General features: G+C 41.7%; 1 protein-coding gene across 2 annotated transcripts in view; it reads right to left on the reverse strand.

The window, feature by feature from the left end:
• The window catches only part of RAP1B (RAP1B, member of RAS oncogene family), a 49,037-nt gene extending 39,878 nt beyond the window's left edge, over positions 1–9,159 (reverse strand). The window contains exon 1 of one of the 2 annotated variants that reach the window (XM_008148772.3): positions 8,997–9,158. The gene's annotated coding sequence lies outside the window, so the exon portion shown is untranslated. Of the gene's footprint in view, positions 1–8,996 lie in introns of both variants that reach the window. The other variant, XM_054718880.1, reaches the window with a different exon arrangement.
• Positions 9,160–12,029: the final 2,870 nt, after the last annotated feature.

Here is a 12,029-nt window from a genome sequence, read left to right on the forward strand (position 1 = left end):
CCAGTCATTGATTTTTCTCTTTCCCTTTCTCTTCCCCTCTCTCTAAAATCAATAAACATATCATTGGGTGAGGATAAAACAAAACAAAACTGCTCTTTTAAGATTATGCCAAAACCTGGACACACATACAATCTATGAGTAACCAGGTGTACAAAACAAGAATTAAAACAAAAAAAAGGCTTAAAAATATCAATTACCTAATCTATTACTGTGATTAATAGTTGAATGGACACTCAAAAGACTGCAAAGAAATTAAACTTAATGTTTCTATATTAATAAGATTTTAAGATAAAAGCACATGAAAACACTGCCTCGAATATGTCCATGGTTCCTATTCTTCTCTTCCCCTCAAAATAAGTAAATAAAATTTTAAAAATGATGTTAGACATTCAGCATAGCATGGAAAAATGAGTAATATAAAAAGAAAAAGTGAATAAACAGACAGATAATGGGGCTCTTTTATTAGCCTTTTCAGATAATTGTGGATATTTTCCTTTACTACTACACCAAAACTTGACAACTGGTTGCAATATATTGAAATAAGAAACCGTATCAATAAACTTGATGTTCTCTCTCTCTCTTTTTTATGATTAAACATTTAAAAATTTATTATTATTATTTTTTTTAATTTCTTTATTGATTAAAGTTTGATGTTCTCTTTAACATTAAAATCCACTGGTCTAGGTAGAACTGTGGAAAAATTTCTTATCTATGCATGATTTTGTAATATTATGTTTAGTCACTTGGAAAATACTGGTTCACAGAGTTACACAGATCTTCCAATATTGACACATGTCATTACATTTTATTAAAAACAAAAACATACTCATTAACATCACCAACATCATCAAAAGAATCTTTCAAATAATGAGAAGCTGTCAAGAGCAGTGGCTGAGACAAGTTTTCAAAACTTCTAATTTTATCACTGGCCATAAATACTGTCAATCTTTTCCTGAAAGCAACAGGCTCACTTTATTTTTGAGAAAAATGTCAGCCTAATACCCAAATCCAAATAACTAGTTTGTCAGGGATTCTTTCAAGTAAAAATGGTGTTCTTTAAAAAAATGGCCAGTCCAACTTGCAATTCAAATAATCACACAAATGCTTTTCTCAGAGACAACAATGACAGCAAAAAGTGTTTTAAGCATACTTCGCATTTTGTCACAGTACATTAAAATGATGTACACAAGAGTTGAGATTTAATTTAAAAAATGTTTACTTCTTCCCCCTGGCTGGTTAGTGTTGGCCCGAGCATCAAAGGGTCTGTGGTTTGAGTCCCAGTCAAGGGCACATACCTGGGTTGCAGGTTCAATCCCTGGCCTGGCCAGGGCACATGGGGGAGGAAATCAATTGATGTCTCTCTCTCACATCAATGTTTCTCTTGCTCACTCACTTTCTTCCCTCTCCTCTTCCCCTCTCTTCTACTCTATCTAAAAAGCAGTGGAAAATATATCCTCAGGTGAAGATTTTTTTTTTAAAAGCTGCATTTAGGTAAAAATTTTAAGTTTTGTTTTTGCTTTTAATTTTTTAAAATATATTTTTATTGATTTCAGACAGGAAGGGAGAGGGAGACAGAGACAGAAACATCAATGATGAGAGAGAATTATGGATGGCTGCTTCCTGCCCGCCTCCTACTGGGGATTGAGCCCAAAACCCCAGGCATGTCCACAGGCCGAAGCTCTATTCACTGAGCCAAACCAGCGAGAAATGTCTTTTGCTTTTTAAATTGTGAGTGCATGGTAGTGAAGAATATAATGATTACTAATAGTGTGGTGCTCTGACCTGATTTATTCTAAGGTGCCAGAAGTTTTACCCACCATTGCTTTTGTACCATTGGTACAAATGTCAACACATGGAAAAGGCAAAGAACATCTCAGTATTATTATTTTTTAAATATATTTTTATTGATTTCAGAGAGAAAGGGTGAGGGAGGAGAGATAAAAATATCTTCGATGAGAGAGAATCATTGATTGGCTGCCTCCTGCATACCCCACAGTGGGGACTGAGACCATAACCCGGGAATGTGCCCCTGACTGGAATCGAACTGTGATCTCCTGGTTCATAAGTTGATGCTCAACCACTAAGCTATAACCAACTGGTCTCAGTATTATTGTAAAAATAGTTTTGTACTTGCAGACTTCCTGAAAATGTCTAGGCAATCTCCAGGATTCCTTCGACCTTTGAAAACCACTGAGCTAGATAATTTATTTGTTAAGCTTTTCACAATCACATTCATATCTTAATGGGAATCTTAAAATCAAATAACCAAATAAACTTCAACTGGGAGTAGCAATGCTACAGGGGAATAAAAGCTTTATAATAAAAAGTACTACTACATTAGTATATTCTTTTGTAAACATCTATATATATAAAAAAGCCTAAGTGACTGTTATGACCAGTTGACGGAACGACTGGTCAACCAGTCAATATGATGCGCACTGACCACCAGGGGGCAGATGCCCAACGCAGGAGCTACTCCCTCGTGGTCAGTGCACTCCCACAGCCAACCTCCCACAGCCCCCCCCCCCCCCCCCCCCACCGACTGGGCAAGACAGGCCCAATTGCTGGCCAGGCCGAGGGACCCCACCCATGCACAAATTCATGCACCGGGCCTCTAGTTTGTGAATAATACTCCATTTAATCTTCAACAAGTCTAGTATATGTCTTCTTTCCCACTGAGGAAGCAAGGAGGTAAAAAAGATTCAGAAAGGGAAGTACAAATTAGCCTAAAAATTCATTGTACTGGTAGTATTACAAGTGATATTTTCTTTATACTTTTTCATATTCTAAACACTTTAATAAGAAAACTAGAAAGACAAACATATTTGAAAACTCAACCAGTCTTACCAATACAAATTCAGTGCAATATCCCAGTTTAACAATTTCAAGAGCAAAAGAAAATAATACACACGTTTATATACTCTATCCCTATCCTTCCTTCCTATCTGTACAGTACAGAATTCAAGATTCTTGAGAGATTCTGAGTTGCTATTGTCGCTAAGGTGCTTAATATCACTAATAACTTATAATCTTAGAAGCAGCAGCTATAATCTTAGAAGCAGTAACTATGTAGTAACAGTAATATTCTCACTGCAATCTTAAAACACAGGTAACAGTTGGATGCAATATACATACGATTTTGACACCTAAAATCTATTAATTAAATGAAAAGTTCTATTAGTAGTCTTTATTAATCATCTGTCCCATTAACTAAAATTTTTACAAAGTCACACAAGTTCCCCCCACCCCTTTTAGGATAAAGTTACTTCAAAAAATATTCAAATGAGAAGGATACATTTTAGAAGCTACAGATAATTGGAATTTTATTTTACATAACATTTTCCATTTCCTCTCCAGAAGCTTTGGCCAAAAACTGCTATTAAATGAACAAAACAGATTTTCTTTCATCATTTTTCCCTTCCCACAAAACTAAGAAGAAAGCAACAGATACAGCTAATCCACCAATGGATTACCACTGGGGCAATCAGCTTACTGGTAAAAGTGATGATTCTAAGACAGCAATTTAGTGATCAAAATAATTTAAAACTGCTTTTAATAGATGCTCTCTTCCTTTATCATCTTTATTCAGTCTACTTGTACATTAAAAACCCATTTAATCCCCCAACACTGGAAAAGATTACTTAACAAGTTATTTCATGAGATCAGAATCCAGTTTAAATTTAAAAGGCCTCACTGATAGAATGTGTATGTAGTAACAGGACTACAAAATGATAAAATAGCATAACTACAAAGGTAACATTAAGGAACCAGTTCAATGTAAAATTCAAAATAAGAACGTCAGAAAATTACTCTCTATGGTCAGAGACTAAAATTCTTAATTTAAAAGTGAATATATTCCTAGTACTGAAGCACCTCATATAAATCAAACAACTTAAAGCATGGTAATACTCTAGAATATTGTTCTGACTAGATGGAAATTCTGCAATTCATGTTGTATGTATTTTACTTTTGATAAATAATTTAAATATTATTTAAAAACCTGGTACATTCATTCCTCTGAATTTTCACTTTTTTCTTTTATAAGTTTTTAGGCTCCTTGGAAACAGAGTTTAAATTTTTTTGGTCCTCTACTGATGCAAAGCAAAGTTCTTTCTAAATTGCTACTGAAATAATAATCAGTTGGTGTGTACCCTTAATTCGACTAACATCAGGAATAAACAACCATTGTTAGGATGTATTTTTTTGTTAGAGGTACATTTTAAAAAGTGACTTCAAATTTTTTAAAGGCAGCACAAAAGTTACTCATAACCTTTCTTCTTTTAATAGAAATCTATGACTAAAGGGATTGGTTTTACAAACCAGTGCTCAACTAGGTTCAATAAAATATGTCACAGATTATACAAGGTAGGGGCAAAAGGAGATTTACAGTTGTATAGAAAATACAATCCTTCCTAATATATAAAAACCCAGGGTCCGTAACGACTGACCGAAGGCGCAACCGAACACCGGAAGTCAGTCCTGCAACCCAGCACTGACTGCTGAGGGGGCTGTGGATCAGGCCCAGAGAGAGGCCTGAAGAGAGAGGCAGGGACTGATCCGCAGCCTCCGTGGCAGCTGTTGATCAGCCACTGCCTCTCTCTTTCTTTCCAGGCTTTGCCAGCAGCTGCGCCTGTTTCTCTCTGGGCCTGCCTCTGCTGATCAGCCCCGGAGACGCTGACTGGCATAGAAACTGACCAATCAGAACCAAATCTGGGTGAACTGTGAGGCGCAATGGCTGCCTAGGAGGTGGAGCTTTTGACGCTGACTGGCAGAGAAACCGATCAATCAGAACCAAATTGGCCAGCAGGGGAGGGCAGTTGGGGGCGAGATCAGGTTGGCAGGGGAGGGCCGTTGGGGGCGAGATCAGGCTGGCAGGGGAGGGCCATTGGGGCAACCAGGCCGGCAGGGGAGGGCCGTTGGGGGCAAGATCAGGCCGGCAGGGGAGAGTAGTTGGGAGTGAGATCAAGCCGGCAGGGGAGGGCAGTTGGGGGCAACCAGGCCACCAAGGAAGGGCAGTTGGGGGTGAGATCAGGCTGGCAGGGAGGGCAGTTAGGGGCGATCAGGCAGGCAGAGGGGTTAGGGGCAATCAGGCAGGCAGGCAGATGAGCAGTTAGGAGCCAGCGGTACCAGATTGCGAGATTGGGCCTAAACCGGCAGTTGGACATCCCCCAAGGGGTCCCCGGTTGGAGAGGGTGCAGGCTGGGCTGAGGGAACCCCCTCCTCCGTGCACGAATTTTGTGCACCAGGCCACTAGTCTATATATACATATATATAAAAGGCTGATATGCAAAGTGTCCCCTTGGGAGTTCAACTGAGAGTTCTATCGCTTGCTATGACGTACGCTGACCACCAGGGGGCATGCGGGATGAAGGAAGACCTCAGTCGGCAGCTGGAAGGCCCTGATAGGCCCTGGTCGCCAGCAGGGGATGGCACAAATTTCATGCACCGGGCTTCTAGTAATAAATAATGATACAAGAATAAACACAGTGTTTCAAATATTCACAACTGTAAACCCATTTTTTGCCCCATATATATATCAAGCCAACCTTTACTGCAAATGTATAAATTCATCCTGTGTAGCTACTGCTTTCATTTTGTTCAAGAGATTCCCAGAGAACTAATAAAAGATTTAGTGCTCAAAAGGTAATTAATCCCCTTTCAATAAATGTGCAAAATATCTAAGACAGGAAAACATTAGGCTTTCAGCACAAGGGTAAGCCATGGTAAGTACTCCTGTTTATTGGAAAACTTGTCCAATGTTACAGTGAATCATTACATTGGCCAAAATGTCTGTTTTTTAATTTCTAAAAGAAATTCAATTTGAAAAGGTAAACAGTAAAACTTGAGTCTAATCCCTAAGACCTAGCATAGAGTCCTCAAAAATGATAGTAGGAGGGAAAATCAAGGCATTATTTAGTCACAACCTTATACAACCTTACAAAGTTTAAGGTCAATCTTTATTAATTTTTTTCTAGACTGAACACGTGACATCATTGTCATAATGGGAAAAAACAGTTTTTGAATATTTATTTCATAAATACTAAACTATTCCTGGTGCCAGTTAAATCTAGACATTATAGATCAATATCCACTCTCTTATCAATACACACTCAGGAAAACATTATTTTAAGTCTTAAGGAAAATGATGAGTGCATATCAGTAAGATCTTGATATTCAATAATAAATTTGTCTATTTAAACTACACTTTGGGGGAAGAGGGGAAGAAATGACACCTTTGTAAAATCAGCCAAATCCTCTTTGTATTAGATCCAGTTTCACTGATTAATTTTACTCCCTTTACAGATATTTATCAAGCACCTACAACTAAAAGACAAAGAAAACTGAACATGAGCAGTTTCTCATCCAAATCTTAAGACTTTATATTTAAAACAACATGTATAATTAGTTAGCTTGTTTTCAATCTATGCACAGGCCTACCAACCAGGAATTAAATTGGAAGATACATTTAATAAGATTCGTATGTACATGGATCAAGGTTTTTTTTATGATCACTTCTTTATTACACTTGGCTAGGCCCTCCTTACAAGACAGGTCCTTACTATGGGGGATCACCTTCCCTTTATATAACTAAGAGAAAATATCGAAATTCTATAGTAAAGAATTGTTTCCCAAAGCCATTGTGGAAATGTTTCTTTTTGAAGGAATACAAGGTTCTCTTTCAAATATCCTCTCTTGAAGTTCATTACAATGAATCCCTAAATCTAAATGCTAAATAGTATGTGCACAGCAAGGTTATAGGAACTAAGAATACAGTGGAGAATGAAAGGAATAAAGTCCCTACCCTCATGGTGCTTACATTTAACAAACTGGTATTCTCATGTGCAAGGTATCATGCCAGTACTTTGGAGCATACAAGGAACACATCCTGTCCTTGGAGTTTACAATTTAGTGGAATATGTAACAAAAATACATATAAAGATAACAGAAGATAGGAAGTGATATGTGTCATAGACAGGAAAAGAGATGACTTTTTTAGGTGGGGGTGGGTGTGGGGGAAGCAAAAGACAAGAAGAGCTTTCCTTTTTATGTCCCATACCACATTTAAACATTACGCCAATTTACTATTAGGCTTTTTGGTTGTATCCTGGTACATGACATGTTAAAATCAAACTAGCTATATGTATTTCCAAGATTTACTCTGGGGACTCCTCAGTTAGGGCAGCCTCACAATTTATTGTGAAGGCCGAACAAGAAATGGCAGGAGAAAACATTGTGTAGTGCAGAGATTTAAAGCGCGGATGGGTTCAAATAAAACTATCATTCAGGGCTCTGTGTCCTTAAACTTATTTCATTTCCTGAGTAGCAATGTCCTCTCTTGATACGTGAGAATTAAATCACCCAAGTGGTGCTTCCACACTATTTGACTGGGGCACCCACCTTTTCTTGGGTGTGATGGGAATGCTATCCTCTGTTAAAATGTAAAAATGGCCCCTTTCTTCCTCTAGGTTCCCTATTAGGGATAGACTCCTCTCCTAAAAGTCAGCAGGACCACTAACTAGTTATCATTCCTAGGCCTCAGTTTCCTCCTCCATAAAATGAGAGGGTGGGACTGGATGATCTCAATAGTTTTTTCCGGGCCTTAAAAAAAGTCCCATGACTCTATTATGACTCAAATACTATTCAAAGAGTCAGCTTTTGGGAGTGATATGAACTTGAAGTTAAATGATCGGCTTCCCTTTTTATAAGTTACTTCTTACTAAGATAAGGTTCTGTTGAGCAAGTCCAAACAGCATTTTAATTACAAAAAAAAAAAAAGAGGGTTAAAAATAAATTTACAAGAAGCTTTAAGTTATAACACTCCATATATGTTATACACCACTAGCAAAACTAAAATCCAGTTAGACTAAAATATTAAAATCAACCTTCAGTGTAAACTTTCTACCCGTTAAAAAATGTGATTTCCCGTTACTGTAAAACACAACTGCTTATGCTCATAAGAAACAGGGCAAAATGTTTTTTTCCAAACTAATAAAGAGAATGGGAAGGGATGATTTCTTCTCCGAAATCCTAAACTAGCAAGGATGATTTCTTCTCCGAAAGCCATCAGGTTGGTTTTTTTTTTTCCTCCCCCCATAGGAAATATTCTGAAGGCCCGGTTCACTGCGGGGTAGTTTTTTAAAATAAAACCCAAGGCGCTGACAGTCAGTTTTAGGATCAGACACATCGAGATGGCGAAGAGGAGGACAAACTTCCTGGGTTTTCTCTCTCCCTGGAAGAGAAAGAGATTTCCTCTCCTGCTGACGAAGGGAAAGGCCCCTTTAACAGTTTTTCCCTGCGCGGTGGCGGCTGCCAGACTAGGTGGGGCTCCCTCCGCTGCCGCCCTCCTGCCACTTCCCGCAACAAATGGAGCAAACCAGCCCCGTTTCAGGCAAACTTTTTCCCTGTCAGGCTCGAGCCCGCGGGGCGCCGGGGAGTGGTTTCCCCCGAACGTCCCTCGTCCGGGCTCAAGGCTGGGGGAAGCTGAGTCTTCGCAAAAGACAACTTTCTGGTTTCCGTTCTAACTTCCACCCACACCCGGGAGGGACCGAGGCGGCCAGCGAGGGGGTTCGGGGGCGGGGACGAGTCCTCCGGGAGCCGGCGGGGGAGCCCGGCCAGGGGAGAGGCTGCGGCGGCCGCGGGCAGGAGGGATCGGGCGCGGTAAAGGGGGGGGGGGGGGGTCCTCGGGCTCTCCCTTCCTCCGCCATATTTCAGACATTTGACCCCTTCCGCAAAGCGCGCTGCTCCCCCGCGGCGGCGGCAGCGACTCGCCCCCGCCGGCCCGAGAGGCAGCGCGCCGGCCCGCCGGGCGCCGGGCCCCCGCACACCTGCCGCGCTCCGGGAGGCGGCGGCCGCCGGCCGGGCCCCTGACCGCTGCGCGCGCCCCGCCCGGCCCGCGCCGCACCCCACTCGCTCCCCTCAGCCGGCGCCTGGGCCCCCGCCCCGCAGGGCTGCCGCGCCGCCGCTCCCCTCGGCGGCCACGCACGCACTCTGCGAACCTCTCACGCTGTCAGCGGGTCCCCGTGGCCAGCGTCGCCCCACACGTTGCGCTCCCTCCGGGTCGCTGCTCCCGGCGCCACGGCGGTCCTGCGCTGCCGCCGCTCCGGCTGGTTTACACGCCTGACTCTGGGCGAGGTTTGGCGGTGTCGCCTTGACGTCAGGCGTTCAGTCTCGCTCTCGCTTCCGTCCGCGGGCGGGGCGCGCGGGTACGCGGCCCGGGAAGGGGCGGGGCCGAGGGGCGGGGCGAGGGGAGCCGAGGGGCGGGGCTTCCGCGCCTCCACAGCGCCGGACGGACACGCTCGGCGCCCCTCGCGCCGTTTCCTCCGCGGTGTTGCTCTCCCGCCCCCCACCGCTCGGGCGCGGGGAGCCTTCGCCTGTCGGCTTCCGGGCCCCAGCGGTTCACTGGAATGCGGTGGGCTAAGAAGCCCTCCAAAACTCCAAAGGTGTCTTTGATGCAAACCGTAGTCCCGTCACCTACGTCACCCAACAGTGGGTGCTCGGCGCCCCTTTGTGCTGGGGAGAGTGGCTGGAGACGTCACTGAGAGCGCAGCTTCGCACACCTAGAGCTCCGTGAAGGCGCCTAGGCCGGGGCACAGTCTTTTTCATTCTTGAAAGGGAGTTTCCTTTGAATTGGCAAGTATTTTATCCACTGGTGTCTTAACCTGGGTGAACTCTTTCCAGATTACTTTGCTAAACTCAGTGAACAAATCGATGATCCCAAACAACTTTTGTGCTCTGTACCTAAATCACTGTTGATAGGAATAAAATAAATTGCATATTTGAATGCAATTTAAAGGGTTACCCACAGGTAGGTTTATGATCTGGCTACAGTACTGGGCAACAGAAGGCACTTTCTGTTCCAAAAATGTCTTGTTCCAAAAGGGGCGGGAACTTAACCTTTCTTAGAGAAAAAGCCTAAAATACAACTACTCTTAGTACAAGGTTTTATGAAGCAAGGTTTTGATGGACGAAGAGATGCAAAGAGCAAGAGAGCAGGGATAGTAGGAGTTGGGGGTGTCACTGAAGACTTAACTTTTGCTTAGTTCATAGTTCATGAGCCCCATATTATTCTTTTTAAAAAAAATATATATTTTATTGATTTTTTTTTAACAGAGAGGAATAGAGAGTTAGAGACATAGATGAGAGAGAAACAACGATCAGCTGCCTCCTGCACACCCCCCACTGGGGATGTCCCCGCAACAGAGGTACATGCCCTTGAGCAGACTCAAACCTGGGACCCTTCAGTCTGCAGGCCGACGCTCTCTCCACTGAGCCAAACCCATTAGGGCGATGATGATTCTTGAAATATTTTTTATGAACTTTGATAAATTTGGAAGATTAATGAAAAGCATGATTGATTTCACTCCTTTTTTATTGAAAAGTAAAAGGAATTGATAAGAATGAACTATAATTACCCTAAGTTTTCTGTATGTACGTTGTTTTCTTGGTGTTTTACAATTTAGGTTAATTGAATATGTTACATATTTCAGTAATTTTATGTTCCCTTAGAAAACCGTTTTTTTTTTAATGGAAATTTCAAAAGCAAATTCCAGAATAGTTTATAGGAATTATTATAAATTCTGAGTGAATGAATTTCAAATAAATTTGACCCTACTGACGCTTCAATTACTGCATGAAACTGAGAAGTCTGAAAGCCTGAAACTCCTAGTTCATGGAAGCAGATGTTACCTGGGTATACTGTTCTTTTCTTTTTTCTTTCTGAACGTTTTTTGCCCTTAGGCAACACTTTTTTTTTTCCCCTTTCAGAGTCAATTTTAAAAGATTGAAGCCAGGATTATTTAGAATTTGAGAGAATGTGTAAAGTAGTTTAATTTAATATACATTTGTTTTCCTCTGTTACACTGGAAATCATTACACTTGTATTAAACTATTAATCTGCATCTCTTAGCATTGAATCACTTTTGGGTTTGAGCCCCTTGTTCCTATCTCCTTGAAATCTTCACCAGGATATTGCACTGGCAACTTGAACTGGCCATGTGTGCTAACAGAACTCATCATCATTTTTGTCACCAAACCAGTTTCCTCTCCTTTCTTTTGTTAATTGTATCACCATATTTGAAATTACCTAGTTTTCCAGCTTGATACTGTTCTCTGCCTTTTCTTAAACCATCAGTCAGTTGCCCATCTGTTAAATAATAACTAATTCCTACTAAGATCACACTTGCTTAGGCTGGCACTACTTCTCAACTCCTAGACTTAAGCTATACCTTCCTACCTTGCCGTTGGGTCTCTGGTCGGGTCTCTGGTCGGGTCTCTGGTCTGTTCCTGCTGTGATCCATTCTACACACGCCACTGCCAGATCAATTATATTCAAGCTTACTGAGCTCTTCCTCAAAGAGCTTTCAGTTACTTCCTGCTCTACCAAAATAAAGTTAAAATTCTTGTGTCTTACTTTTCCCTTTCACTTAAAACTGTCTTACAGAGAGAGTGGACTTTTCATCTTGCCCAAATATATAGTGTTTTCCCACTTCTCTGGTGTGTAGAGGTGATTTCCTCTGCCTGGAATGCCTCTCCCACCCCTGCCTATTATTCAGTCACTTTACTTTCTCCAAGAAAGAGCATCTTTTCTGCTATTTCCAATCTAATGTGGTTTCTTCTGTTTTTGATCCCCATACCACTCTAGTGCTCCTTTCTTTTGTTACTTGTTTTCTACCTTCCTGCCTGAACAGGGGTTTGCAAACTTTTTCTGTAAAGAGCCAGATAGTAAATATTTAAGGCTTTGTGGGCCAGCCAGATGGTCTTTGTTGCAAATATTCAACTCTGCCTTTCTTGGGCAAAATCAGCCATAGGCTACATAAAGAATGCGTGTAGCTGTATTCTAATAACATTTCATTTATGGACACTAAAATTTGAATTTTATGTCATCTTCACATGTCACAAATATTCTTCTTTTAAAAAACCACTACTTAAAAATGTGAAAAGTGTTCTTAGCTCATGGCGGAACAAATATAGGCAGCAGGCTGGATTTGGCCAGGAGGCCATTGTTTGCCCTCCAGTACTCGGGGCTAACC

The sequence above is a fragment of the Eptesicus fuscus genome, chromosome 7 (genome assembly GCF_027574615.1).
Source record: "Eptesicus fuscus isolate TK198812 chromosome 7, DD_ASM_mEF_20220401, whole genome shotgun sequence".
Taxonomy (NCBI): Eukaryota; Metazoa; Chordata; class Mammalia; order Chiroptera; family Vespertilionidae; genus Eptesicus; species Eptesicus fuscus.